This window comes from Schistocerca serialis, chromosome 4, assembly GCF_023864345.2.
Source record: "Schistocerca serialis cubense isolate TAMUIC-IGC-003099 chromosome 4, iqSchSeri2.2, whole genome shotgun sequence".
NCBI classification, from domain to species: domain Eukaryota; kingdom Metazoa; phylum Arthropoda; class Insecta; order Orthoptera; family Acrididae; genus Schistocerca; species Schistocerca serialis.
In genome coordinates, this window is record NC_064641.1 from 454,621,120 (window position 1) to 454,635,782 (window position 14,663).

Consider the following 14,663-nt stretch of genomic DNA (forward strand, 5'->3'; position numbering starts at 1 on the left):
TTTGCTCCCTATATTTTACCCCTGCCACCTTTAGAATTTGGAAGAGAGTATTCCAGTCAACATTGTCAAAAGCTTTCTCTAAGTCTACAAATGCTAGAATTGTAGGTTTGCCTTTCCTTAATCTTACTTCTAAGGTAAGTCGTAGAGTCAGTATTGCCTCACGTGTTCCAATATTTCTACGGAATCCAAACTGATCTTCTCCGAGGTCGGCTTCTACCAGTTTTTCCATTCGTCTGTAAAGAATTCGCGTTAGTATTTTGCAGCTGTGACTTATTAAACTGATAGTTCGGTAATTTTCCATCTGTCAACACCTGCTTTCTTTGGGATTGGAATTATTATATTCTTCTTGAAGTCTGGATGCATGTACTAATCCGATTATGGGTTTGTCGTAAAGTCGTTGTATACTCTGCCGAGGCAGTCTGACCCACAACTGAGCCAAAGAAACTGGCACACCTGCCTAATGTACAGCCGCCGCGAGCACGCAGAAGTGCCGCAATATGACGTGGCATGGACTCGACTGATGTCTGAATTTGTGCTGGAGGGAACTGGCACCATGAATCCTGCAGGGCTGTCTATAAATCCGTAAGAGCACGAGGGAGTGGAGATCTCTTTTAACAGTATGCTGCAATGTATCGCAGATATGCTCAATAATGTTCATGTCTGGGGTGTATGGTGGCCAGGGGAAGTGTTTAAAGTCTTAAGAGTGTTACTGCAGCCACTCTGTAGCAGTTCTGGACGTGTGAGGTGTTGCATTCTCCTGCTGGAATTGCCCAAATATGTCGGGATGCATAATGGACAAGAATGGATGAAGGTGATCAAAAAGGATACTTACGTACGTTTCACCTGTCAGAGTAGTATCTAGACGTAACAGGGTTCCCATATCATTTCAACTGCATAAGCTCCACTCCATTACAGAGCCTCCACCAGCTTGAAGACTCTCCTGCTGACATGCAGCGTCCATGGATTCATGAGGTTGTCTCCAGACCCGTAAACGTCCGTCTGTTCAATATGAATCGAGACTTGTCATACCAGGCAACATGTTTCCACTCATCAACAGTCCGATGTCGGTGTTGACGGGCCCAGACGTAAAGCTTTGTGTCTTGCAGTCATCAAGGATATACGAGTGGGCCTTTGGCTCCGAAAGCCCATATCAATGTTGAATGGTTCGCACGCTGACACTTGTTGACGGCCCAACACTGAAATCAGCAGCAATTCGCGGAAGCGTTGCGCTTCTGTCACGTTGACGATTCTGTTCCGTCTTCGTTGGTCCCATTCTTGCAGGATCTTTTTACAGCCGCAGCGATGTCGGAGATTTGATGTTTTACCGGATTCGTGAAATTAACGGTTCACTCGGAAATGTTCGCACGGGAAAATCCCCACTTCATCACTACCTCGGAGATGGTGTGTCCCATCGCTCGTGTGCCGACTATAACACCACGTTCAAACTCATTTAGATCTTGACAACCTGCCGTTGTAGCAGCAGTAACCGGTCTGACAAGTCTGCCAGACACTATTGGTCTTATATAGACATTGTCGACAGCAGCGCCGTATTCTGCGTGTTTACGTATCTCTGTATTTGAATACACATGCGTATACCAGTTTCTCTGGCGCTTCAGTGTAAATGGTCCATGGTATCGTGGGTACTGACTCTGAGGCAGAGCTGACTTCTGAGAGATCATCTTTGGAAATGAAGCAAATGTAGGTACGCAATGGAACAGCAATGTCGTTTTGGAAGTAGCTGCGCTTGCAGTCGTTCCTCGAAAATAGCAGCTGGCTGCTATATCCAGACGCCGGCAGCAGTGGCAACTAAGCTCTCTTGAAGTAGACAGCTGATGACGAGGCAGCCTTGTGTGCGGTTACGAAATATGATGGGACGGTTAAGGACAGAAGTGAACGATTATAAGGTAAGACGAGGGCCCATAGTCCAACATGTTTTTAGTTTATTTTATTTAATGAACGCCACGAATTTGTTGTTGGAGTTTGAGTGAATTATTCGCTTGTAGTTTTAATGTTAACAAACTTATGATGAGAGCAATATCTCTCGAAACGCATTGTAGGTGTTAAAAAGTCAATTATTATGATAAGGATGTATACCCTTGCTAGAGATACACTGCCTAAGGGGGGGGGGGGGGGGAGGGACTGAAGCAGCAGACGAAATGAAACTATACGGATCGAGAAGGTATGACATTTCTTTTTACTGATTACAAAATCGAGTCAAGTTTACAAAGGACCTGGAGTATAAGCCCATTTATTAATGTGACGTTGTGCTGAGACACGACGTCCCGCGACTGTTGTAACTGGGCTTGATATCCAGGTACTTGCAGCGGCGCAGAGCTGACGTCCGAGTTGGTCCCACACATCTTCTATTAGGGACATATGTGAGAAACTTGCTATCCAAGGAAATACTCCAACATCACGAAAAGAGTTAATAGAGACAAGTAAACACGTACAGGTGTGGAAAATGGCACTATCATACCGTAGCATTAGTGGTAACACGTGAGGACATACACTCCTGGAAATGGAAAAAAGAACACATTGACTCCGGTGTGTCAGACCCACCATACTTGTTCCGGACACTGCGAGAGGGCTGTACAAGCAATGATCACACGCACGACACAGCGGACACACCAGGAACCGCGGTGTTGGCCGTCGAATGGCGCTAGCTGCGCAGCATTTGTGCACCGCCGCCGTCAGTGTCAGCCAGTTTGCCGAGGCATACGGAGCTCCATCGCAGTCTTTAACACTGGTAGCATGCCGCGACAGCGTGGACGTGAACCGTATGTGCAGTTGACGGACTTTGAGCGAGGGCGTATAGTGGGCATGCGGGAGGCCGGGTGGACGTACCGCCGAATTGCTCAACACGTGGGGCGTGAGGTCTCCACAGCACATCGATGTTGTCGCCAGTGGTCGGCGGAAGGCGCACGTGCCCGTCGACCTGGGACCGGACCGCAGCGACGCACGGATGCACGCCAAGACCGTAGGATCCTACGCAGTGCCGTAGGGGACCGCACCGCCACTTCCCAGCAAATTAGGGACACTGTTGCTCCTGGGGTATCGGCGAGGACCATTCGCAACCGTCTCCACGAAGCTGGGCTACGGTCCCGCACACCGTTAGGCCGTCTTCCGCTCACGCCCCAACATCGTGCAGCCCGCCTCCAGTGGTGTCGCGACAGGCGTGAATGGAGGGACGAATGGAGACGTGTCGTCTTCAGCGATGAGAGTCGCTTCTGCCTTGGTGCCAATGATGGTCGTATGCGTGTTTGGCGCCGTGCAGGTGAGCGCCACAATCAGGACTGCATACGACCGAGGCACACAGGGCCAACACCCGGCATCATGGTGTGGGGAGCGATCTCCTACACTGGCCGTACACCACTGGTGATCGTCGAGGGGACACTGAATAGTGCACGGTACATCCAAACCGTCATCGAACCCATCGTTCTACCATTCCTAGACCGGCAAGGGAACTTGCTGTTCCAACAGGACAATGCACGTCCGCATGTATCCCGTGCCACCCAACGTGCTCTAGAAGGTGTAAGTCAACTACTCTGGCCAACAAGATCTCCGGATCTGTCCCCCATTGAGCATGTTTGGGACTGGATGAAGCGTCGTCTCACGCGGTCTGCACGTCCAGCACGAACGCTGGTCCAACTGAGGCGCCAGGTGGAAATGGCATGGCAAGCCGTTCCACAGGACTACATCCAGCATCTCTACGATCGTCTCCATGGGAGAATAGCAGCCTGCATTGCTGCGAAAGGTGGATATACACTGTACTAGTGCCGACATTGTGCATGCTCTGTTGCCTGAGTCTATGTGCCTGTGGTTCTGTCAGTGTGATCATGTGATGTATCTGACCCCAGGAATGTGTCAATAAAGTTTCCCCTTCCTGGGACAATGAATTCACGGTGTTCTTATTTCAATTTCCAGGAGTGTAGTATGTCCGCCACCTACGATTATGCCTTCACTGTTCTCTCAGTCATTACCAACCGTGGCTTGAAACCATACTTCATGGCTGCACACATCAAGACGCCAGCAGTAACACTGCTCTCCAAAACATTGCAAAAATGGGACCTCTCCCCATGTCACCGCCATACTCGCTGAGGTTCGTCACCTGTGGTAGTGGAGAATTGCTACCCACCGCTAAACACAACGTGATGACATCATCAGCAGTCCATGCTTCCGAGGCACGGCCACCACTCATAATGCAGCCGTTCCTGTCGTGGTGCTAACAGTAGCCTGTGCTTGGAACGGTTTTCTCCCAGTCCGGTTGGTGATGCTCTTGGACAAATGGTGTGGGATGACACAGAATATAGCAGTGAGTCCATTACTTCTTCCCGGATGAGAAGCGGATATATGGAGGCATCAGGATGTGCTTGCTGGGCAGTATGGCTGTCCTCCATTGTGGTAGCCAGAAGTGGACGACCGAAACCTTGACGACGATTGTGTCTGCCCTCACTTTAACATGCAGATGGGCCACTGTAACATTCGAGTCCACACATTGCATGATTCGAGCACCTAGCCAAATGGAAACCCATGATTAGGCCCCTTTCAAACTCTGTTGACATGGGTGTGCTGCGTCTTCGTGTCCTTCACAGTGAACACTGAACATCTGACACTCTTCAAACCCATATACAGGGTGCTTTTTTCCACAGTGTGCGAACTCTAGGGATTGATCAATGAGAGGATACAGAACTGAAAAATGTGATATACTTACGTTCGGAAATGCATGGTTTCCGTGCTAGAGACCATTTATTCAGTCGTACATGAGGTCCAATAAGGGCTGTATCATCCAGCCACAGTTACAGTATATGTTGAAAATGGTTTCCACGTGCGCATGTTCTGTCTCACACGTTCACATCAGTCAGGCAGCATCCGGACAGTGTCAAAGGCCGCGTGAATACGCTGCTTCAGTGTCTCCACATCTGGAATGGCTTATGTACACACGATATGTTTGATATCACGTGAACGATCAGTCACCTTGTCCGTTCCATCGACCGGGGAAGACACGATTGAGATGCTTCCAGACGTTAACGGCGAAGTGAAACCAGTGAAACCATCATGTAGCAGCCACATAACCCTTCGAATGATCAATGGCACTTCTTCCAGCAGGGAAGGCAAAGTCACCGCAAGAAACGCGGATATTTCCGGCCTGTTAGGCTACGTGGAAGGACGACTGGTCCCAAAACACAGTCGCCAATTATCCCGGCCCAAACATTCCGGCTGCACCGATTCTCCTGACTCACTGTTACCATATCAATGGGGTTCTGCATACTGCCTCACAGATGACTGTTACGAAAGTTGAAGATACAACTCTGTGGAAAGGTGGCCCCATCTGTGAATAGGATGGATGACACAAATCCCGCAATGTGGTGGTTCTCTGGTGAAGAAACCAGTGAAAAAACTGCTTCCGATGTGGGAAAGTCTGTCGCTAGTAAACCCTGTACTCGCTGTAAGTGATAACGGTAGTAACATTTGTCATGGAGAATGTTCCACACGGTCGTCTGACTTACACTGTAGTGGCGGGCCAGCTGCCTGGTTCCGACATGCGGTCGTCATCCACAGTGTTAATCACACTTTCCTCCACGTCTGCTGTTCGAGCACGTCGGGTACGACCTTAATGATCTCCTGCATCGTGAAACGATTATATCTCAGACAAACGGCGAAACACTGTTGCAAACAATGAATGCTGTGGTTGTTGTCAGCGGGGTCAGGTCTCCTGATAAAGCCTTGCGACCCGCCGCCCGTTGCCATTTGCTTTTCCGTAAGTGAACAGCATGTTGGAAAGCTCTCGATCCGAATACGGAACCATTGCGTAGAACGCTGTATCACATCGTATACGAGGTGAGTCAGCAAGAGTAGTGAATCGGCCACAACATTACCAATGACTATGGTAGGAGAAGGCGCTACGGCATGGCGTATGAGGAACAGTGTCACACCCTAGGAGAAACCATGCATACTGTAACTGTGGCTGCAAGGTACAGCTCGTATTACGGTACAGTCTTTGTAACAAAGTATAACTGAAAAAATGGTCTCTAGCATGGAAACCACGCATTTCCGGTCAAAAGTTCATCATTAGACCTTTTTTGTTCCGCATCCACTCATCGATCAAGTCCTAGAACGGAAAAAAATCACCCTGTCTACCGTGTAAGGCCTGTTAACAACACTATCAGGAACAATAGTCTGGGGGCCGTTCTACACGTCTCAGAGAATTGGAACGCTACTCATTTACGCACCAGCTGAAGGTGTGTACGTATGCGAAGTGATACTGACATCCGACCGTGTCCTTTGGGTGCACAACTTTTTTGTCAGGTAGTGTATTTCTGTGTAAATTCTGCCATGATAAAAAGATACAGTTTTTCGAGCTTTTGACTGTTCTAAACAAGTATGACGATAAAATGAAGCGCCATCAGTAACATTTCATCATCGCATGTAAGAAAAAGCAAGATGACTGTCAAACTATTAAAGTGGAGTTCACTACTTCAGGCTTTCTTCGTTTTTTTATAGTTTAAATGGGCGCGCGGCTTATTGACGTATGTTTCAGAAGATTTTCAGATTTGACGCTAGTTGTCTTGCCCACACTTTTATTTACAGTACTATATATTTCCTAGGCAATGAAGTGCTGCCTCCAATTTGTTTTCATATGCCAATACAATCCTCTCAGTATTCCATCCACCATCCGTACGTGCACACACGCACACACACACACACACACACACACACACACACACACACACACACGTATTCAGACACACCAAATCCATAAACAAAACAAGTACTGAATGTAGCTGTTAAATCGGTATTCCTTTAAACTCGATACCAAATAGTTCGAAACAACGTAACACAGATTTCAACAAAATCAGTACAGATAAATAAAACCTATACAACATTTACGTAAGTCCATTACGTGGGAAGTATGTAGAGCACAATAAATAAATAAATAAATAAATAAAAGTAAATCAGAAAAAGTCACTGAACTCATAATACAAATATTATTTTGAAATGTGCGTAAAAAGATCGCGTGACGATACAGACAAATAATATAACCTGGGACACTGTAAGTACATTAACCTAATAGCAGTACTTTTAAAATTAACTTTTTTGATCTCCAACGAATTAAAAGTGTGAAGTAGGAGCAACACTGTGACCATTAAGTAAAACCGTATGCTCAAGAAAAAAAAAAAAAAAAATGGTCATAACGTTTGGCTCATCAGAGTATTTTTATGCAGTAATATAGTTTACTACCCACATGGGTACAGCTGTTAAACGACACTACGAATAAAGTAATTACAGTTTACTGCCGACTGTTTTGCATATTCTCTTCATTCAAGTAGAAGGTGCTTCAGTATGTACGTTAAAAAGTGCATGACATTATCAAAGAAGTGTGTTATAAAAGTGCGAGTAGATTTTATTTCCAACTGTTTCCAAGAAACATTTACTTTGTTAAGTAGGCCACATCATTAACCTTGACGAATAAACACCATTTTGCGCAAAGAGACAGTGTGAGGGGTTCTAACTTGTTCGACCTTGTAAAGTTGGAGCAGTTTACAGGTGTATTTCGTATTCTGCCCTGTGATGCCAAGAATACGTACATGTGCAGAGTATGCAGGCATGGTGTACGCCTTCGTCCAATGCAATGTAAATACGCGTGTCTCTGTTCGAGAATACAAACGTCTTCTTGGCGAAGAATACACCATATAACAAAGTTTTAGAGGCTCTTAGACTGAATGCGTGTACGCGATACTCGTTCTGTCGTTCGACTGTATCGTAACGATGGAGTTAACAAGGTGGAAATGAGGTGGCGAATATTCTTAGAGCAACTGAATGCAGCTCGACCGTCGTAGAAGAATTTCTGCACAACTGTGTATTCCACACATACGCGTGTGGCTCACGACAGTGCTCTTATCCATATTGGCACAGAGTGCACTGCGTCTCCTGTATTGAAACAGTGCCAGCGAGCAAGAATTCTGTTAACCGGTAATTATCAATGTGGAATGGATTCTGTAGATTCTTTGTTTAAGACAAATCAAGGTGTATTGGCTCAGAGATGATTAAATACTGGAAGTCACACTGGGGACAATGATAATTCTAACACTCCTATAAACTGTAATTTTGACTGTGATTCTCTGTTAATGCCTTATCCAGTATCGTTCGCCTCTGACAAGCCACCTTTTAAAAGGAGCACGATATCTGCAACTTTCTCATTAAACGAAATTTGTAGTTCACTGGCTGTGAAAATTTACAGTGTTATCACGTCGAAATGTTATCTCATCTGTCTACAACACAGACCGGACACGCTGTAAGTTATCACGATGTAGAGCTCGCCAGCCATATGGTCAACATTACTCACTGCAGCTATTGTTGGGTTGTTGCATAATTTCGTAGCCTTTTTCCATGAGTTTAATAAACACGGCACATAAACATAACAGAAACCTCAGTCACCAATACTATTATTCACTATTTACAACAGTCTAGCGACGCTGGGGTAGAATGAAATTTTCACTCTGCAGCGGACTGTGTCATGAAAATTCCTGGCAGATTAAAACTGTGTGCCAGACCGATATTCGAACTCGGGGCCTTTTCCTTTCGCGGCTAAGTGTTCTACCAACTGGGCTACTGCCGGAAGTAAAGCTGTGAGGAGGAGGGAGGGGGAGGGGGGGCTCGTGAGTCGTGCTTGCGTAGCTCAGTTGGTAGAGCAATTGTCCGCGAAAGGCAAAAGGTCCTGAGTTCGAGTCTCGGTGCGGCAGACAATGTTAATCTACCAGGAAGTTTCATCAACGCTGGGGTAAATTTTCTATTCCGCTACTGTAGAAATTACGTGGTTTTGAAGCGAATAACTCGTCAAGGCGTGTCCGGAGCGCATTTTTACCCGGAATGGAATTTCCTTGAAGGCTGTTCGACAGAGGGGCGAATATCTGAGGGAGCAAGGTAAGGTGAGCGCAGACTGACTTCCCAACCTAACTCTGGTATAGCGTTTTTGGTGAGTATAGCAGAATGCGGGCGGGTGTTATCGTGGAGTAGCATCCCTTCCTGGTAGTTGAGCTTGGAGTGCGTCTGTAAGACGTCTAAGTTTTTGACAAGAAATGTCAGCAGTGATGGCTGCACATCGGGGAAGCAACTCTTAGTACAGCACACAGTCGCTGTTCCACCAGAGGCATAACATTAACCTCTTGTGGAATCTCTCAGTCTTTGTAAGGGGAGTTGCTGCTTTCTTTGAGGTCTACCAGTCCTTACTTTTCCTCATGTTAGCGTAGCGACACTATTTCGCGTCACCAGTAACGATACGAGATAGGAATGGTTGGTATTGTTCACGAGAAATTGATAACGAACAGGCAGAGATGCATATATGGCCACCCGCTGATTTTCTTGATTTTGATTTAGAGCATGCGGTGCCCATACACACAATTTTCAACGTTTCCAATCGCATGCAAAAGTCTCAAAATGGTGAAATGATTACAGCTCACCATATTTGGCTGTTGTCGAGTACGCTGACGTGGATCATTGGGGATTAGCGTGTTTAAACGATCTTCATCAAACCCTGAAGATCTACCTGAATATGGAGAGTTACCGATGTCAAAAAGATCCTCACAACGAGAAAATCACTGTTTTTACCGTGCTGTGTCCTGAATCGTCCGGTTTAATTTTATCAAATTCTTTTGTGGTGGTTTTGTTGCGTCTTTAACCTCTTCGTACTTCGATTGTTCTTTAGAAATTTTCCCGTCAGAGGGTTTCCTGTGCAGTGATCGCCAGGCTATTACGGCTAGTGCCCATTGCCGTGCGGTTCTCTTCTAAAGTAGCGCCTTTGGTTTAGTGGTAGAATAGAACTGCGTGTGACGAGGGCCTCCCGTCGGGTAGACCGCTCGCCTGGTGCAAGTCTTTAGATTTGACGCCACTTCGGCGACTTGCGCGTCGATGGGGATGAAATGATGATGATTAGCACAACACAACACCCAGTCCCTCAGCGGAGAAAACCTCCGACCCAGGCGGGAATCGGCCCCGGGCCCTTAGGATTGACAGTCTGTCGCGCTGACCATTCAGCTACCGGGGGCGGACGGTTTAGTGGTGCTTCCCCTCGAGATGCCGGAAATGATGCGACTGTAACGACAGGCGCTGGGGCAGTTGGCTGTAGTTTGTCTAAGACGGTTATTACCTGTATGTAAATTGAAGGTGGATGTGGGAAGGGGGGGGGGGAGGAAAGGGAAGAAAGGGACAGTCGATGTCAACTGCATCAGGATTTAACGCGGAGTCTGTATCAACGTGTGAAAATGTGTTCAAAATTCAAATGGCTCTGAGCACTATGGGACTTAACTTCTGAAGTCATCAGTTCCCTAGAACTTAGAGCTACTTAAACCTAAATAACCTAAGGACATCACACACATCCATGCCCGAGGCAGGATTCGAACCTGCGACCGTAGCGGTCGCTCGGTTCCAGACTGTAGCGCCCAGAACCGCACGGCCACTCCGGCCGGCGATTTGAGTTGTTTCGCAACTCCTAAGATATCCACTTTTAAGTCACTCATGCTAACAGCTGTTCTGGTTTCGAATTCTTTCCCGCTCCTACCGCTACATGTCCAGTGACATTATCTCCAAATACAGCGCAAATGTTTCTGGCTGCTTCTGCTGCTGCCACCCCTCTATTGAACTCAAACGGAACACTATATCGAAATGTTCCGATTTCTTCACTTGAGACTCCATTTTCTAGCGTCCATATCTCCACTCACTATCTGCAAATGACGAAATCACAATATGTAAAGTCAAATAGCAACAGCATACCACTAGCAAAAAGTGACAATCGATAAATAAACCCATTGAAATCTGAATACCAAGATGCAAAACAAAAATGCTACGAACTTACGCACCAACCTAACACTTGTTTTTAGCTGACACTAGAGCCGTTGTCAACTAAGTGAAGGATTGGTTCTCCCGGTGGCAGTGTTTTCGTCCTTCAAGGCTTCCACCTGTTGCAAATCAAGAGCCTGAATCTACCATTCTCCCTAGGAAGACCCTCAGTTTCTTCAAACCTTCTGCTGTCGGCTCATCGTCGCCCTGGAAATAAACATACGAAGAGCTAAAACATTATAAGAACCTTTTTAGCGGCGTGTTGGTCTTCTTTTGGAACGCAGCGCAACAAACTAATCAGCGTGTCATGGATTCAAGTCGTTAGTAGGTTCCCGAGCCGGCCGATGTGGCCGAACGGTTCTAGGCGCTACAGTCTGGAACCGCGCTACCACTACGGTCGCAGGTTCGAATCCTGCCTCTGGCATGGATGTGTGTGATGTCCTTAGGTTAGGTAGGTTTAAGTAGCTCTAAGTTCTAGGGGAATGGTGACCTTAGAAGTTAAGTCCCGTAGTGCTCAGAGCCATTTGAAACATTTTTTTTAGGTTACCGAAAGTATGTGCAACCAGATGTCTACCCACATCTCACACGCTCTCTATTACTAAACGGCTAAGGGAGTTCATAGCTCATCTTTCATGGTGCACAGTCCCAATAGCAGGTTGCCAGTCTGATGAATTCCAAGGGCAAAAGAAGTTTCAGTATTTTATATAACTTTTCGTCCAACTTATAAATTTAAAATGGGGTCATAATCCATTCATTAAGAGGTGCAGGCTTTTGTTACAAATTTGACACAGTAAGATCAGTACTAAAGGCAGCTGCAGTGTTTATGTCTTGAGGCAGCATAATTCCTGACAGGCGAATTAACCAAACTATATTCATTCGGTGTTTGAGAATGACAGCACTTGTAGCGTGCCTCCCATCGATGTTTCATTTCTTCTGTGAGGTCAGGTCTAAATTTAGAAATAGCCCATCTGCACTTGGATGCACATAGTTAGAGTCACTCTCCAAGTAGATGCTACACAAAGACACCAAAAAATATACATCCCCCAATACTTTGTTAACTAGCTCTGAATACACTTTTCAACTATCTAACTTCGCACTCAACGTGGAGAGGGATCAGAAACTATCGCGACTGCCAGAAACTGCTATTTCCACGGAACCTATAGCCATTCCAAAGCATAAATAGACTACCACTCTATCGTAAACAGTTCTTTTGAACTGTAAGAATATAATAGATCAATATTAAACTTCAAATCAACCAATACAGTAACAGACAAATACCAAACACATGTCGGCGAACGTTGTAAATCAGTGGCTTACGTTGTTCTTCTTATTACAAATATAGCACCATTGATTCCCTGACTATCTATCACTATTAAATGCATTTCACATTAATGTCTGTTAGTCCTGGCTTGGTGCCTACGTGCATTGCAAGACATCGTTGAGGACAAGGCAATACAAGGCTGTTTTTTAACAATATCATCAAATAACTCATATTCTGAGTCTTCCGCGGGCGCAGTCTGGCCTCCCTTGACGTCTCTGCCTTATCGCCGCGCTGTCGGATAGCTCGCTGCCAGCGACCAGCTCCACCGGTCGCATCAGTGGCAGCATGGCTCGAGAAATTATACGATTCTGAAATATTTTAATCCACTGCGCACACAGATAATTCCCCACACCTGTAGTTCGTCGGCATTTCTGTACTCGTGCTGTTAAACCCTGGGAACTTGATCGCGTACTCAAATATTAATTGTAGGTCATGACGGTCGAATAGGCGATCCGTCGCACACTTTGCAACTTCGAACAACCTTTACACACAATTTAAAACCTTCACGGCACTTCCTCTCTTTGATACCCTCCACAAACAAATGGAAGAAAGTTTATCGCTCACCATCTTTTTGTTGCTCTCGCAGTAAAACTTCATTAGGTGTGACGGTTTAATTTATTGCTTCTTTAATACTAACTCAATTCGGAACAAATTTAGCAGACAGTACCAGCGAACCATTCAACCAATTTATATCATTGTAGCCGGCTACTGAGGCCGAGTGGTTCTAGAAGCTTCAGTCTGGAACGGCGAGACCGCTACGGTTGCAGGTTCGAATCATGGATGTGTGTGATGTCCTTAGTTAGGTTTAAGTAGTTCTACATCTAGGGGACTGATAACCTCAGATGTTAAGTCCCATTGTGCTTAGAGCCATTTAAATCATTTTTGTTGTTCTTAGCATACCCAATATCCTTGTAAAAGTGATATATGGATGAATAGGACTACTACTACTACTGCTACTACTAGTATCGGTTCGTACTAAATGACCAAGCTGCTCCTCTTAAGACTTTATGAACGTTAGTCACTCAACATACCCGATGCTGGTCTCACAGAACGGCTTCTCACGAACACCCGGTTCCCTGAGGCTCGTTCGCAGACGATGGTCCATAACACTCTGCGCTTTGTCAAAGCAGCTTATGTCAGTGGATTTCACCGTTGCGTTCAACACTGTAGCTAGATTGTTGTCCATTCTCCTTTTCTTCGCTCGTATACATTCCTCACTGTGTCACATGTCTGCAACACCACCAGGTGGCACTAAATCTTGGGTTGAGCAGTCTTGGTTTGTCAGTGTGTGTCTCGATATAAAGGTTGTGCGGCACGCCCATTGCCTCCTGCTAATCTATACATCTGCCAGTTCTGTATTTGTGTATATTTTCACTGCACAGCACCAAACACCAAGGACGTGATGCACACTTATAAACAATGATGTGCTCTCCATGTCTATAACGAGGACTTGCGCAGTTGATGTTATGTGTACGGTGAATCGCATGTCGAGACAAGCAGTAACGTTACCTTCCAAAGTTTTAATGTGAAAAAGGAAAGTTTATTACAGGTAAACGACTTGACGAGAATGAAGAAATTGCAGAAAGCCATACGGGTGAGTTGATACACAGCTACTGCATGAGATTGTCGAGGAGGTGGGGACTAGGCCCAAGTAAGGTTCAAATGGCTCTGAGCACTATGGGACTTAACATCTGAGGTCATCAGTCCCCTAGAACTTGGAACTACTTAAACCTAACTAACCTAAGGACATCACATACATCCATGCCCGAGGCAGGATTCGAACCTGCGACTGTAGCGGTCGCGCGGTTCCAGACTCCGGCCGGCCCCAAGTAAGGGTTGAACATCATTCGTGACCAAAATCTCTATTAAACAACGCAGAAAAGATAATTCAAACCAATTAAGATAAATTTACTTGTAAGCTTTCAACAGCTAATTACAAAACGCGTTACGAATAATAATAACAAGTTTCAAAGGTGACCAAGTTTCATAAAAGTGCACATCCGCGAACATGTGCTGCACTGTTTACTTTTCATTCAAGTAAGACTTTAATACACTGTCACAATGACGCACAGTGTACAGTTAAAAACATAGGAAACGCAAAATGTTGTATATGGTTAGAAAAATATCTATGTTCAAAGACAACAAATGAAATTTGAACTTAAATATCACAGTTATGGACGAAATACTTTCAACAACCCATAACACAGAAGCAAAGGAATTTTTTGCAGTTCCTTGAGAATTAATCATTTATCACTAAGTTGCATTTCCTATGATGAGATACCATGTAATTATTAGGACATTAGAAACTTTTTAGTACAAGCTTATGTGCGAGAAAAATGATGCAAAAATTTAATACAGTATCTATGCTTCAAAAGGACAGCCTGAACAAAAACAATTTCTGCTACAAACATTTTGACAACTCACCTTGTCGTATTCCCTGACAGTCTGTCTAGTGATTCTCAATTGTTTGGTATCACAGAATGTTCCACATCACTACTGACCAAAGGAA